Here is a 15,021-nt window from a genome sequence, read left to right as displayed (position 1 = left end):
TTTGAGGAGGGATTTTCACCTCCCTCAACGCCACATCACTCATCTTCTCGCTCATAAATCTCCCTGCTCTGCCCACCTCAAGGCGCCCTTGGCTTTTGGATCTGTCAACTTGTTTGTTGTCTGTCTATCAAATAAAAATAGCAACCGGAATTTTTTTTTGATGGCATTGAGCTGCGAGGTGATATATACAGCAATTTCCAGAGCATGTCACAGTGTCTCTGAAGTCCTTATTTAATTAACGGGGAGACATTATGAAGCTCAGACTTCTAATTAATGTGAAAGTGGACAAAATGTGAGAGAAAAGGACTGACCTTGACGAACATTAGGGTTTCTCCTACTAATCAATTAGTAGGTTTAATTGAAAAAAGCGTGTTATTATCCCTCCACAAATGAATGAACTCGTGCAGGGATCTCTTGAGAAATGTTCTTCATTAAAGACAAAAATATATTTATAAAAACTACTGTGTTTCAGTTTCCAGGACTGACTGACTGATAGCTCATTGCACATGTAAAAAGAACTCAATAAAAACAGTAATTTACCTCAAAATCTCTGTGTCATTCAAGGCAGTAATGACCCATTCTTTTAAACTATAGGGGGCGGCCATTAGGAAAATTCAAGGACTGTTGTCTTTCTGTTCGTCTGTTTCCCTCCTACATTTCTCCTCCCACGTTCCCTCAGTATTGTGTCTCTGTGCTCCTTTTTTTAACACTTTTACAGCGTTCATTTTTCATTAATAATCCTCCCTACCTTGTGCCATGCTTTCATGTCCTCCTCCTTACCTCGCCTCAGCTGACCGTGACTCCACTTTACTGTCAACTCTCTCGACAGATTAGTTTTTGACAGTACTGTACATGTGCATGTAAACCCTGCAGTGTACCTCATGTGTCCTGTGATCCTTGGGTGTATGAAGACTAGCACTCCAAACTTCAGTCCAAAGCAGAGTGGACAGATGCACATTATCCATACCTCTAAATCCCTCCATCGCTAAATCTAGATGTAGGACAAATACATGTACATACACCCACACGCAAACATGCTTGCTGGTATCTGTGTGTGTGGTGAGGTGAGGATTAGTTAATATGCCTGTGGACGCTTCTGCCATCATCCCACCTTCCTCTCTCACACTATTTTCATCTCTCTGCCTGTCTCCCTCTCTTCCCATCTGCACATCCATTCTGACCCACAATTGTTTGTCTATTTTTGGGATTGTCTGATTAGGGGCCAGATGTGCAGACTGTGTCTGGCTGTAGCAGAAGCCTGTGGAGTGGGGGAGCAGCGGAGTGACAGGGGGAAGGGGTTTTAATCTGTCCGCCAGTAGGCTGTAATCAGGCTTTGGGCAGCACAAGAAAAGAGAAGGGGGGGCACTCTTGGTAAGACTGGGCCTCATGCTGCCTGGGGGGGGTCTGTACCAACAGGCCAAGCCTGGGGCTCAGTACCTGAGCATGTGTGTGCTCTGAACTGTTCACCGGGAGTGTGATTGCAACCTTTGCCCTCCCGCCTGTGTGGTTAACCTCACAGAGACACAGAAAGAAAGCAATGGGTCTGAAGAAGAGAGGGAGGGGGGAAGCTTCTGCAGAGGGATTACACATCAGTAAAGTAATCCTCTTCTATCTTCCATTATCAGCCACTAATGATTTACATGATGCTGCAGGAATTCATTTCCACGTCCATCTCTGATAGTCTTCGCCAGTTACAGTGATGTTACACACACACTTCTCCTTTCTTGCCTGTCTGTCTCCCATTTTTCTTTCCATTTCGTGCCGACATATTCGACCCCACTTGTGACCCTTAAAAATAAGCACATACAATTACAGCCCCACAGAGAGACCCGCACTTCTCATGATTTGTTAGGAGAGAGGGAGAGATGTGGAGAGAAAGCGATGAATTGAGACAGAGGCAGTGATTGCATTTCTTGTGCCAAACATAGACAGGCTGCAAGAAGAAGCACGCAGCATCGATTCAGCTGTTCTTTTCTCTAAAGTAAGGCAGTGGTGAATGGCTGAATGTCTACATGTAAGTAAGTTGCGCTGTAAGAGTTGTGGTTGTTCACAAAACAGAACTGACTCACAGATCCAAAGATATTGTCTTGAGCTGGGTTTGAATTCTTGGATTGTTCGCTGCTGTGGTCCTTTTTGGTTTGTATTTACGTCAGATCAGTTGTCCTGGAGAAGTGTAGTGGCACCACATCAAAGCTGCAACAGCCTGTCACCATAAAGAAAAAATACATTGTTCTGAGAGTCAGATATTGGCTTCCTTTGCTGAGCATATTTACAAACGTATTTTGCTGATTAAGTATGTGAGTAGAAATAATCTTTCCACCACATCCTCGCTTTCAAGTTGTCAAATAACGAAGCTTAGTCAGAGGCCCAGCATATCAAAATATGACACTCTCAATAACCCTTTTGCGTCAGTTTTGGACATTCAGGGACAACGTGCCAATTTACACTTGTTACATGTGTTATCTCTTTTCAAAATAAACTTCTGTTTTGACAGGAGATGCACAGTTTCTGCTCTTTAATTGCATAAAGTCTGTTTTTCTAAATAAACCCAGATCATGGGTTAAAAAAAAGCTTTTTTCAAGTTAACTCCCTTAGGTGTAGGCAACAAAGATAAGTTTGTTGTTACTAACTTTACAAAACATTACACGCGTCACATGACATACATCACTAGCATAGTGTGCTACACATACTAGCACACTACATTGTCATTAAAATAACTCAAATGACTTTTGGTTTCACATGCGACACAAACGGCGGGCTCCTGGTTGAAAGTCCAGGATATGTTTGACCCACCTGCCCTACACACACTTTCTGAGAGCGTCAAAATATGCAGCCGTCTGGGGTGTCTCAAACTGCAGCTAAAGGTTGCCTCGGTATGTCAGTGTCTGGTACCAACGGGTCACTGACCAAGCGTCGGTATTTGATTAGTTGAAGGAGAGACAGGGTTATTATTTCACAATAATGATGGACAGCATGTTGCAATTGCAGCGTGTCTGTAGCTTTGAAATTTCTCATTTGATGACTTATAAAAGCGATACCTGTCATGACATATTACTTACATGCAAGGGAAACCTAAAATAAAAGAGGTTGAGACAATAAAAAAAAAAACTCCTTTACATTATAATACGATCAAATAAAATAACTGTGTGAGGCGTACCATGTATGTTTTCTGTTAAGAGTGTGACTTGGAACATATTTTTTGTAGTTTTCTAAGAGTGTTTTCATAGGTACACATATCCAATGGACATATATTACAGCAACATGATGTTTTGAGCAAAAACAGGCTTTACCGTGTGACAAAGACATGACCAGCAGAGGATACTCAGAACAAGAAGGACCCTTTACTGTATGACGTGAGCTGTAATGCACATCTCTGACAGCTAACCCCTGTAGACAACACCCCAACCCCCCCCCCCCCCCCCCCTTATTATAACACAGACTGCTCATCTGTTTTGACCTGCTGTCTGCCCATGAGCAGCCATTACCTGGCAATGTGTGTCACTGGACAGCAGCCCTTTGTCCATCTCAGAGTCCTTTGCCAAATTGCCAGGCCACACTGGACCTGTCCCAGAATGCCCCTCTGCCCCACTGGACATGGATCCATGCAAAATAAACTATCAATCCAACTGGGAAATTAAAACAGTGTCCCTGTTTGCTCTGTTTCCACTCATCCCTGTCCTGGGCTGCCTGCCACCGCGGGGATTAGTGATAACTCTAACCTCCAACCTTGAAGTTTTTTAAGTAGATGCTTGTCAAACCAGAGGTCAGCGGACATCTCTCCCTCCGGTGGACCACTGGTGTTGTGGCTAAAAGAAGAAAAATGATCTCATCGAGATTTCCCCGTCCTTGCTGGAGGAGCTTTCCATTTCCTTATCACCACATAGGGTCTGATATTTTATGAAAGGGCAGTAGCGTTTATGGATGCATATGGACATACAGTATGAGATGTTTTATGATGAGAGGAACCTCGTGTTGAGTTGGCAGTTTGCCATCCATCTAAAGGATGAGAAATTAGCTTCTACTTTCCTCTTCGTTGCTTCTGCCCTTTCTTAAGAATCTCTTGCTCTGCTTATTTCTTTTTTCACTCCCTCTTCTTCTTTGACAATTTTCACTGAGTGGCTGCCCACATCTAGAGTGTTTCACTGCAGTTTGTAAATGTGAAATGATTTGACTTCTTAGTTATCTAAATAAGATGCCTCTGATCCTTTGGAGGGTTTGTTGTGAAGGTGTGCCAGATTGATTGAGACAGAGCAGTCTCCAGTATCATAGTGCTTGTTAGGTTAGTTGTCCTTTAAAGTCTGTTTTTCCTTTCTTTCCTTTTTTTAAGATCTCCACTTCCAGGGAGCAGCAGTTTGATTTATTGGTTGCTAAAAGGGTGCTTTTGCAGATGAAGCCACAGGAAAGCGCAGGCTATTGAATCGAGTGTCAGGTAAAAACGCCTTTTGAAACTAAATGTCAGTGAGCAGAATTCATCTCACCACTGCCTTGTTGCTTCAGTAATATTGCGGTCGATGAGCTCCCTTGTAAAGACTTGAATTTTTTTTTTTAATTTTTTTTCAGGAGGTTGTCTGCATCTCAGATCATCTCATTTGATAAGTGTGGTGAAAGCACTATGTGTAGAATGAATGGTGGTGCATATGAACACTTTTTCTTCAATATAACAGTGAATAGACATCCTTTGCTGGTGTTGTAGTGCTTGAGATTGGCCTTGGTCTCAAGAACACTTTTGCAGGTCTCGTCCTTGTCATTGACTCGACTGCATTTTACTCATTGTTGTCTCAGTCTCATTAAAAGAGGATTTTGTTTAAAACTGGTAACTAGAGCAACTGTGGGAATTAAGGTGGTATCTGTATTTTTTCCATATTCATGCCTTCCTGTAAAAACCTTTCACTAAGCCCCGCCCCTATGTGATGGTCCGACAAGCTGTGGGAGTAAGCATGGAGCCCACACTGTAACTAACTGCACTCCCTGAAGAAATATTAATAGTGAATCCAGAGAGAAGCAGACAGAGGGGTCTACAGTCTGTGTTTGAAGGATATATCCAGGATGTCAAACTGACTCAGCAGCAACAACAGGTTAAAAAGACAAAGATAGTTAGAAGCTAAAGCCGAACTATAGGCTGCAGATCACAGTGTAAAAGTGAACCACCACATCACTGCTGATCGCCACAGAAGACAATGAATATAAAGGGAAACTTCGCTGATATTGAACCAGCTGTGTGGCATCGCAGTGTGTGCAGAAGAACAGTGTTTGGCTTTGCCCCCCGTGCCGCTGCCAGCACCTTTCCTCCGCTGCTGGACCTCCACCACCTGAAGGGCAAAGCTAAATGCTACTCATCTGCGCACACTGCGATGACACACAGCTGGTTGAATATCAGCAAAGTTTCCCTGCTTCGCTTCACTGGTTCCTGTACAGCAGTGCTGGTCGTGCTTTCACTGTTATAATCATTAAAAAGCAAAAGCAGCATGTGTGTACATTCAGTAGGCTATATCTTCAGTAGCTAGCTAGCTAACCCTACACTTTTCAGGGTTTGATTTTGGTTTTGAAACAGGGAAGAATCGTAAGTGCTAATATTGTAGGCAACTGGACTTGCTTGTGTTTCTTGAAGATGTTTCGCCTCTCATCCAAGAAGCTTCTTCAGTTCTAAATGACTGGTACGAAGTTGCAGGCTATAAACCCTGTGTGGATGGGAACCCTTGCAGAGTTGTAGGGGTCAAGAAACGCAAGCAAGTCCAGTTGCCTACAGTATTAGCACTTACGATTACCATGACCTGGATAAGTGAGAATCTTCACCGACAACACGGAAGAAACGTATATCTTTTTCCAGCCTCTCCAGGTAACGAGTATCATTAATACACGACGTGCCCCAGGCACAATATTTAGCTCCAAATCCACAAAACCACCCTGAAAATGAAGGAAATCTGAAACGATTGCATTAGAGTCAATGGAGCACAGCTATGTTGTTGGACTCTGGTCTGAGCTGGCCCAGTGCTACGTTATGATTGGCCGGTCTGCATCCGGGGGTGGGGGTTAAAAGGTCAGTTTGACTTTGGTGTTATCTATTTTTTTCCCGTATTCATACCTTCCTGGAATTTCACTGGGGTAAACAGTATACAATGGTATTAGCGTGTGGCGCTACCTAGTGAAGTTGATACCAGCTCCCTGATGTTTGTGTGCTTGCTGGAGAACAAAGGGAAATTCCCACACATAAAATTCACCTTGGCAATGCCTTTTGATTATTCTATCTAGACATTTCTCATTGTTCACTCATGCATGCACACATACAGTACAGGCCAAAAGTTTGGACACACCTTCTCATTCAATGCGTTTTCTTTATTTTCATGACTATTTACATTGTAGATTCTCACTGAAGGCATCAAAACTATGAATGAACACATGTGGAGTTATGTACTTAACAAAAAAAGGTGAAATAACTGAAAACATGTTTTATATTCTAGTTTCTTCAAAATAGCCACCCTTTGCTCTGATTACTGCTTTGCACACTCTTGGCATTCTCTCCATGAGCTTCAAGAGGTAGTCACCTGAAATGGTTTCCACTTCACAGGTGTGCCTTATCAGGGTTAATTAGTGGAATTTCTTGCTTTATCAATGGGGTTGGGACCATCAGTTGTGTTGTGCAGAAGTCAGGTTAATACACAGCCGACAGCCCTATTGGACAACTGTTAAAATTCATATTATGGCAAGAACCAATCAGCTAACTAAAGAAAAACGAGTGGCCATCATTACTTTAAGAAATGAAGGTCAGTCAGTCCGGAAAATTGCAAAAACTTTAAATGTGTCCCCAAGTGGAGTCGCAAAAACCATCAAGCGCTACAACGAAACTGGCACACATGAGGACCGACCCAGGAAAGGAAGACCAAGAGTCACCTCTGCTTCTGAGGATAAGTTCATCCGAGTCACCAGCCTCAGAAATGGCAAGTTAACAGCAGCTCAGATCAGAGACCAGATGAATGCCACACAGAGTTCTAGCAGCAGACCCATCTCTAGAACAACTGTTAAGAGGAGACTGCGCCAATCAGGCCTTCATGGTCAAATAGCTGCTAGGAAACCACTGCTAAGGAGAGGCAACAAGCAGAAGAGATTTGTTTGGGCCAAGAAACACAAGGAATGGACATTAGACCAGTGGAAATCTGTGCTTTGGTCTGATGAGTCCAAATTTGAGATCTTTGGTTCCAACCGCCGTGTCTTTGTGAGACACAGAAAAGGTGAAGGGATGGATTCCACATGCCTGGTTCCCACTGTGAAGCATGGAGGAGGAGGTGTGATGGTGTGGGGGTGTTTTGCTGGTGACACTGTTGGGGATTTATTCAAAATTGAAGGCACACTGAACCAGCATGGCTACCACAGCATCCTGCAGCGACATGCCATCCCATCCGGTTTGCGTTTAGTTGGACGATCATTTATTTTTCAACAGGACAATGACCCCAAACACACCTCCAGGCTGTGTAAGGGCTATTTGACCAAGAAGGAGAGTGATGGAGTGCTGCGGCAGATGACCTGGCCTCCACAGTCACCGGACCTGAACCCAATCCAGATGGTTTGGGGTGAGCTGGACCGCAGAGTGAAGGCAAAGGGGCCAACAAGTGCTAAACACCTCTGGGAACTCCTTCAAGACTGTTGGAAAACCATTTCAGGTGACTACCTCTTGAAGCTCATGGAGAGAATGCCAAGAGTGTGCAAAGCAGTAATCAGAGCAAAGGGTGGCTATTTTGAAGAAACTAGAATATAAAACATGTTTTCAGTTATTTCACCTTTTTTTGTTAAGTACATAACTCCACATGTGTTCATTCATAGTTTTGATGCCTTCAGTGAGAATCTACAATGTAAATAGTCATGAAAATAAAGAAAACACATTGAATGAGAAGGTGTGTCCAAACTTTTGGCCTGTACTGTATATACAGTATATGGCACAAAAAGAGGTGAAAGAAGAGAAATCTTCATTTGTTTTCTGTGGGTGTTATTACAGGAATGTAGATCTTTCAGATCAATTCAAGGAGTGCCTATGGTTTGCATGTTCCATGGTATCGTAACTGTGTCATGCAGTGTGGGACTCGCACTGGTCCTTGACTTTGTCTCAGTCACTCAAAGTCTTCATCCTGTCTCGGTCTCGACACATTGTGGTCTTAGTTTAATTGGTCTTCATTTCAGCACTTCAAGTTGACTGTTAAATTATTCTCAGTACTGCATATGCCCCAAAATGAATCTCAACATTGTTAAACAGTTTGATTCATTGAGTCATTATCTCTGTTTTGTTGAAATATTGTATATTAGGAGTTCATCTAAGGCTGAGTATGTATAAAAGTCCCCAAATGTCAAAGAGTTGGTGGCTGTTAATTGGGAAAATTAAAGTTAACAAGCATTTCATTGTTTTATTTGCATTGTCTCATGAATTCTACTCAGCTCTTTATCCTATTTGTTACATCTCATGGTTTTGCAAGGAAGAATCACAAATACAATTCTACAAATTGATTGAAGCTTGCTTGTGCTTGTTTTTTCCCCCTTTTTTCCCCTGATCCCTCTGTGAGACAAACGGCAATCACTCTGTAATTGAAGTTTTACTGCTTCAAGTCAACATTGTTAGGTTGATTAGTGAGAAGATCTCCGTAGGTGAGCGCAAATTACTCAAAGGCCAAAATGAGAAGATTTTGATTGTCTTTGGATTAGAACTCTGAAGTGTACAGTGCCCTGATTACCTATTAGTGATTGGAGGCTGCTTGTTGCATTTGTTATAATTCCCCCTCTTTTTAAGACCCTGGCTCCACCCCACTCCTATCCAATACTCATTTCAATTGGAACAGAGAGATCAGGTCATTAAAAGAAATGCTTCCTGTGATGTATTCAACGTAGCCTGTTGAGCATCAGCTGAGGACTGAGAGAGAGTTACTACAGCCATACAAGTTGGAGAAATATACAGAAGTACACATTTTTATAATGAGGCTGCTTGCTTTGTTGAGGATAAGCACAGAACCTCAGCTCTTAGTTGTTCAATTTGAAGCCAACTTGGTGCAGCATGCCAACAAACCAAAGTAAGTCTGCAATGCTCCTGCTGCGTGAGATAAAAACCAGTGGAATGAATTTATTGGCTTTGAAGTTATGTTCTCTTGGTAATACAAAAATATATAGCATGAACATCAAACAGTGTGCAATCTACTTATCTATCTGGACTTAATTGTTTTGGCTTTTCTTTTGTCTCCTCGACTATTTTGCTTGTGACCTGATGCACTCTTACAGGTGCTGAAATATTAGAATGCAAACATGACAGAGATAAAGCCAATATTGGCCAAGAATGAGACAATGTTTTTTATGATAGTCAATGAAACTCTTCTGCCAGGAGGCCAGCTGAAGCCGGCTCAGTCTGCTCCTAGGTCAGTACATCCTCTCCAGTCAGTGGTACATTTTTTGCTTGTCTTACAAATGTGCATACTTTTATGTGTAGGCCTATATTTAATGCCACGCAGGAGCCTGGCCCTGTTCAGAAGGGTCAATCCAAACAATTTACACCCCCACATTAACTCTATCAGCCACTGTTGGTAACTGTGCTAGCAGTGCAAGTTGCCTGTTACCACACTGCTGACATAGAAATTGTACAGTGTACAATGGTAAATGGACCTGCACTTGTATAGCACCTTTCTAGTGTTCTGTCCACTCAAAGCGCTTTTACACTGCTTGTCACATTCACCCATTCACACACTGGTGGCTGAGGCTACCATACATGGTGCCACCTGCTGATCAGTTTTAATACTCACATACCAATGGGACAGCCATCAGGAGCAATTTGGGGTTCAGTATCTTGGCCAAGGATACTTCGACATGTGGACTACAGGAGCCAGGGATCGAACTGCCAATTTTCCAATTAGTGGAGAACAACCTCAACCCCTGAGGCTCGCTGCCCAATACAAGGTTACAATGTGTGCAATAATAGGTTTCAGAAATGTGCAATGGTGAATCTCTAAAGCACCACTGAGAAAAAATATGGTAGCTAGAATTCAGTAGGCATCTTTTGGTTTCATCTTGGGATGCGATTTGCAATGTTTTTGCAACCCATTGCCAACCCCCGTTAACCAATGGGGGCAGAGGGTTGTTGGGACGGGAGTGTTACTCTTTAAAATTAATAAAACCTTATTTCGAGTGTAGACTTGCGCAAAGGGTATTGCTTCCCTTAGTGCCTCCTTGACTGTTTATCACTGTCACGAGAGTATGAGCTCTGCACCTGGGACATAGAGTGTACGTCCACCCTGTACACACACAGTAACAGGGCTAACTGTTAGCATCACACGGCTAATATTACCCAACGGTTTCATGACAGAGTAGAGCCGTTTCAGCTGTTTGGACCGTTTCACAGTTGGTGTCTGACGTTAGCCGCTGCTGCTGTGTTAGCTGATGCTAACTTGAGAGAGGTTCAACTGACCACTCTGTGTAATGGCAGCAACAGAAAGTTGGCTGATCCTTTCTACCAATGAAGAGGGTTAGTATCCATTGAGAGGGGGATTGTCTCTCAAAGAGGAGTCCACCACTGCTTCTGGGTCATTAGCTTGTTGAGGGGTGCTGTAGTCCCAGGAGCAACATCATGAACTTGCCCTAGTGGCAGCGTTCGACTCCAGTCTGGACAGCAGAAAACGCCACTGTCTAATCATCTCCCCCCTAGCACCAGTATTTTATATTTGATTGTATTAATCAGTCTAAGTACTTCTTATCGGATCATGGGTAAACAGTTGATTATTAACATCCCAAGTTTAATCGAATATTGCCTCCCAGTCTTCTGGGTAATCTCAGACTAGGCATGTTTGTGTCCCTAATCGTGTTATTTAGCACCCATTGAGTGGCTGTTTTTATGATTTAGTCACCACAATACTTATTTACTGACCTCAAACTCACACATTCAAGACACGTTTCTTATGTCCGCTGGAACATGATGTTCCACCACTACCTTCTGCTTTTCTAATGCTATTGATTTTTATCAAGACCAAGGTCTACAGCTCTTTCCAATAAAATATCCACACTTTTTACAATCACAACATTTTACCCAGGAAAAGAAGCACATACATTTTATTCTTAAATCGGGTTACTGTTGAAAAAACACACACGACCCCGAGCCTGACGAGCAGATTTGTTGAAAATCTACAGACCTCAGTAAGTGAGGTCCCCACGCTGCTGCATACCCCCCTCTCCCTGAGCTGTGTGATCAACTGTGTCTTTCATCTGGCTCCCATCCTTCTGCTCTGTATCGCTTTTGACTGTTTACCTTTTTAAACATCTGCATCACATTTGATCATGAGATAGACACAACATACCCCGATGCAGATTGAAAAGGGTACATTTCATCTAATGTTACAGTTTGCTCTTTAACCCCTTCTTTTCCAGAGTACTCTGCACTACATATGTATATATACTCTATATTTCTGTAGCACTGTATGAAAAGCTTGACTCTACTCTGCAGTTTGACCCTCTGCTGCCCTTTTTTCTTCCTAAATCAAGGATGTAGCTCTTGTAGGACTGGTCATGGGCCTCTAGATAAGTAGATTAATCTATAAGTAGTTTTCCAATCATGTATGTTTACAGTATGTATGTTAGTCTGCAGGTTTAATCCTACATTATTATCTTGAGTGCTGCAGGAAGCGGTGTACAGGAGATTTGGTAAAACAATTTGGCATGGTCTTGTGTACCCAGAGAGCCAGGGGGGAGTGAATTATTATTCTTGGAGGCTTCTTAATGGGAGGAAAGCTTGACGTAGAATGTCAATAGAAAATATCACCCCGTTGTTAAAAGGTGTAAATTTGGCAAGAGGCTGGGATCATTTCAATTTCATAGTGAGTATGACAGAAAATGAACAGACTTTGCTGCTTCAAGTTTGTGTTTGTATTCACATGCATGTGTATGTGTGTGCCTCATTTGTCAGTGCAACATATGTTTGTGCTCTGATCGCAATATAGGCCCGTAAGCACTGCAAATGGAGGCACTATTCTTTTTCTCTGCACGGTTCTGCCTTTTGTCTTCAAAGCAGACTCCTCACATCTCCTTCCTACTGCCACAACTACCACTTAAAGCTGCACACACACAAACATGCATGCGTGTGTGCCCGCACAAACACACACACACACACACACACACACACACACACACACACACATTCGTGACTGAACACACATTCAAAACTAACAAGGCAGACTGTCTGTGATCCCCTAAAAAGCTTCTCAAAATGAGTGCAAGTAACTTTTATACCACACACTCACACGCGCACACATGTGCACGCTCTTTCTACTTCACACAGCGTATATTCTCTCCGAGTGGATTTGCATACTTATTTTGATGTTGCTTGTTGTTTATGTCTCCGATTGCGAGGTGTGACCCACTTGCTCTGTTCATTTTGTCGCTATTAAAGGAATCCCTCATCCTTCTATTTCTTCAGCAGATAGGCACAGGTTTTCTAATTGCTGCAGAATCACAGAACTCTTAAAACGAACAGTGAGTACACCTTAGGAATTAGCAGTGCAAGCCAAGTATGTGTTGATAATTGTTCCCCAAGGATTTTAGATTAGAAAAGGTTCGGTACGCTTCATGACATATTTTCTTGTACCGAGACAGGATTTTCACGCAGCCAGTCACATATGGAGCAAGGTGAGATGCGCTGCCTGCATGTATGTTAATCTCTGCTCTACATAAACTCTTTATTGAAAAAAAAAAAATGTCCAGCTCATGAGACGTGCTTAAATTAGAAACAAGAAGATGAAAACGGAATCAACGATTTGCATGGGATGCTCCACGCTGTAGCCTCAGGTTTTCATTGCCATTTAATTGCTAATTATTGTGTGTATCTGCACTTTGGAAACAACCATGATTAAAAATGCAGCAACATCACATCCTAAGGTTTTTATCTCTGATTAAAATGCACTTTTAAACCACCACATTAGTGAAGGCTCAGGGGCATGCATATTTAACAAGAAAACTATCCACTGTTATGCACCTGGTAACAGGTGCATAGTTGCACAAGTGAAGTCAAGCAACAGAAGGCAGGTGTGAAACCAGAGAACGCTGACTGTTGGTTTGGTGTCATCGACCATGTGTCTCTTTTTTTCTGTCCATCTCTGATTACACGTGATGTAAGTGGACACCACCTGACAGCAGGCTGCTTGAGATTCAATATATGCCAAGATGGAGGCAGAGCGATATAAGAAAGAGAGATAAAAGGGGTTTCAGTGCTGTCTCTAAAAAAAGAATCCACTGGTTTAACTTTAAAAGATGGGGGAGTCCTGTCTGTATTGAAAAAAAATAATAAATTAAGAGAAGGAAATTATAATTCAAGATGGTTACTTATTTATGAAACATGTAAAATGTGAAATAAAATAATAAAAGCCTTAATCGTATAATGTATTTAATTTTTGATTTATTTATTTTCTTTCTTTGGTATAGTTGAGATTCTGGGTTGTCCTTTGGTTAATATATGATAGGCAAAAATAAAACTGGGTTTCAGCCTAGTCCTTTTGTTATTGACTGTCAGAAAATTTGTGTGAAATAATCTTTGTTTTTCCAGATGTATGTAACCAGTGTATAGAGTAAATCTCATGAGTCTTGTAATCTGACAAACTCAGTTAGTTTAGTACAGGGGTCAGCAACCGTCACTATCAGAAGAGCCAGTTTTTGATAAAGTAATAATAATGGAAAATTAATCTGGAGCCACAAAACATATTTGAACCTAAGGCAATGCAGCCTACTAAGTCTAATGTAGCCAATCAACATTACCCAGTGATGGCAGTGTCATTCATACCGAGTCTCAGCTGAGTCAAGCAACCAGACCCAGCCAGGCTAATTTCATTCGGCATGCCAGGTTTGGGCCAGTGCTGGGCGAGGTCATTTCTGTTAACAGCCCAGTGATGGCAGTGTCGGCAGCCAGAACAGGGCAGCTGATTTGGCCAGATTCTGGAGCGTCATTCATGCCGAGTCTCAGCTGAGTCAAGCAACTGGACCTGGCCCGGTTAATTGTATCTGGCATGTTGAGTTCAGGCCAATTCTAGGCCGGGTCATTTTGGCTACCTGGGTACTAATAGGTCTAAATGAGCATTCATTGACATGTTTTACTATGCGGTGGCTACTCTGCAGTGGGCTCTTTATAATTATTTGGAACTTTAACCTCACAGAGTTGGCAGTGAAAGCAAATTAAGCCGTCCACACACTATTGAACTCTCTCTTCTCTCCCGAGACGTTCACTTTTTTTGGATTTTGAATCATAGCTAGCCAGGCTAGGAAGATTTCAGACAAGCCTTCGCTCTTGAGGTTTGGCAAAAATAGGAGGAAAAGGTGCCAAGCTGTAGATGTTTGAGCACATTTTAGTTGATGAAATATGAAAAATTATCTGTTTAGGCCTACAACATTAATAAATAAACATGTTAAAAAATAGCTGTTATATATTTTGATTTTTTTTTTTTTTTTGTCAAAGCCACAGGAAGCCACTGGAGGGGGGCTAAAGAGCTGCAGGGTGCCTCCCTCTGGTTTAGTACAGCCAACATGATTTGCTTTGACTTTGAAAAACCTAATGAAGTTGAATTAACTTAATATTTATTCAAAAGTTGTGTTAATATTTAGTGGTCAAACTATTTTATTCAAGATATTCTAACTTATTTATTTATATTCCATCCTAGTCAAAAATGTTTTGAATTTTGCCAGCTTATTTAAATAAGTTGTCAACTGACTAAAACATGTTAATAAAACAAAGGTTTTACTTTTTTAACGCTGAAAAACTTCTTTATTTTAAGCATTATCCACCGACCCCATGAATCATTTTTAGAGTGTTTTCCCCCTCTCCAGAGCACATGGTTAATTTACCGAGAGATGCTGTTTTAGTTTTTGAATTGATTCATATTTGTGCTGCACCCCACTGCCTCCCTTGTGGAATAATGTCAGCCGGCAGCACCTGGCAGCAAGAGGAGATCAGCTGGCCATATTTGTGAAAACTGTGTGTGGTTCACTAACATACACCATTTCTGGAGCGGAGGCTTCTACATAATA

At 42.0% G+C, this 15,021-nt stretch overlaps 1 protein-coding gene across 1 annotated transcript in view; it reads left to right on the top strand.

The window, feature by feature from the left end:
* Positions 1-15,021, top strand: part of LOC117248417 (protocadherin-15-like) — a 335,851-nt gene that overhangs the window by 112,547 nt on the left and 208,283 nt on the right. The gene's annotated exons all lie outside the window — the stretch shown is intronic.

This window comes from Epinephelus lanceolatus, chromosome 17 (genome assembly GCF_041903045.1).
Source record: "Epinephelus lanceolatus isolate andai-2023 chromosome 17, ASM4190304v1, whole genome shotgun sequence".
Taxonomy (NCBI): domain Eukaryota; kingdom Metazoa; phylum Chordata; class Actinopteri; order Perciformes; family Serranidae; genus Epinephelus; species Epinephelus lanceolatus.
This window is presented reverse-complemented; position numbering and strand designations above follow the sequence as displayed.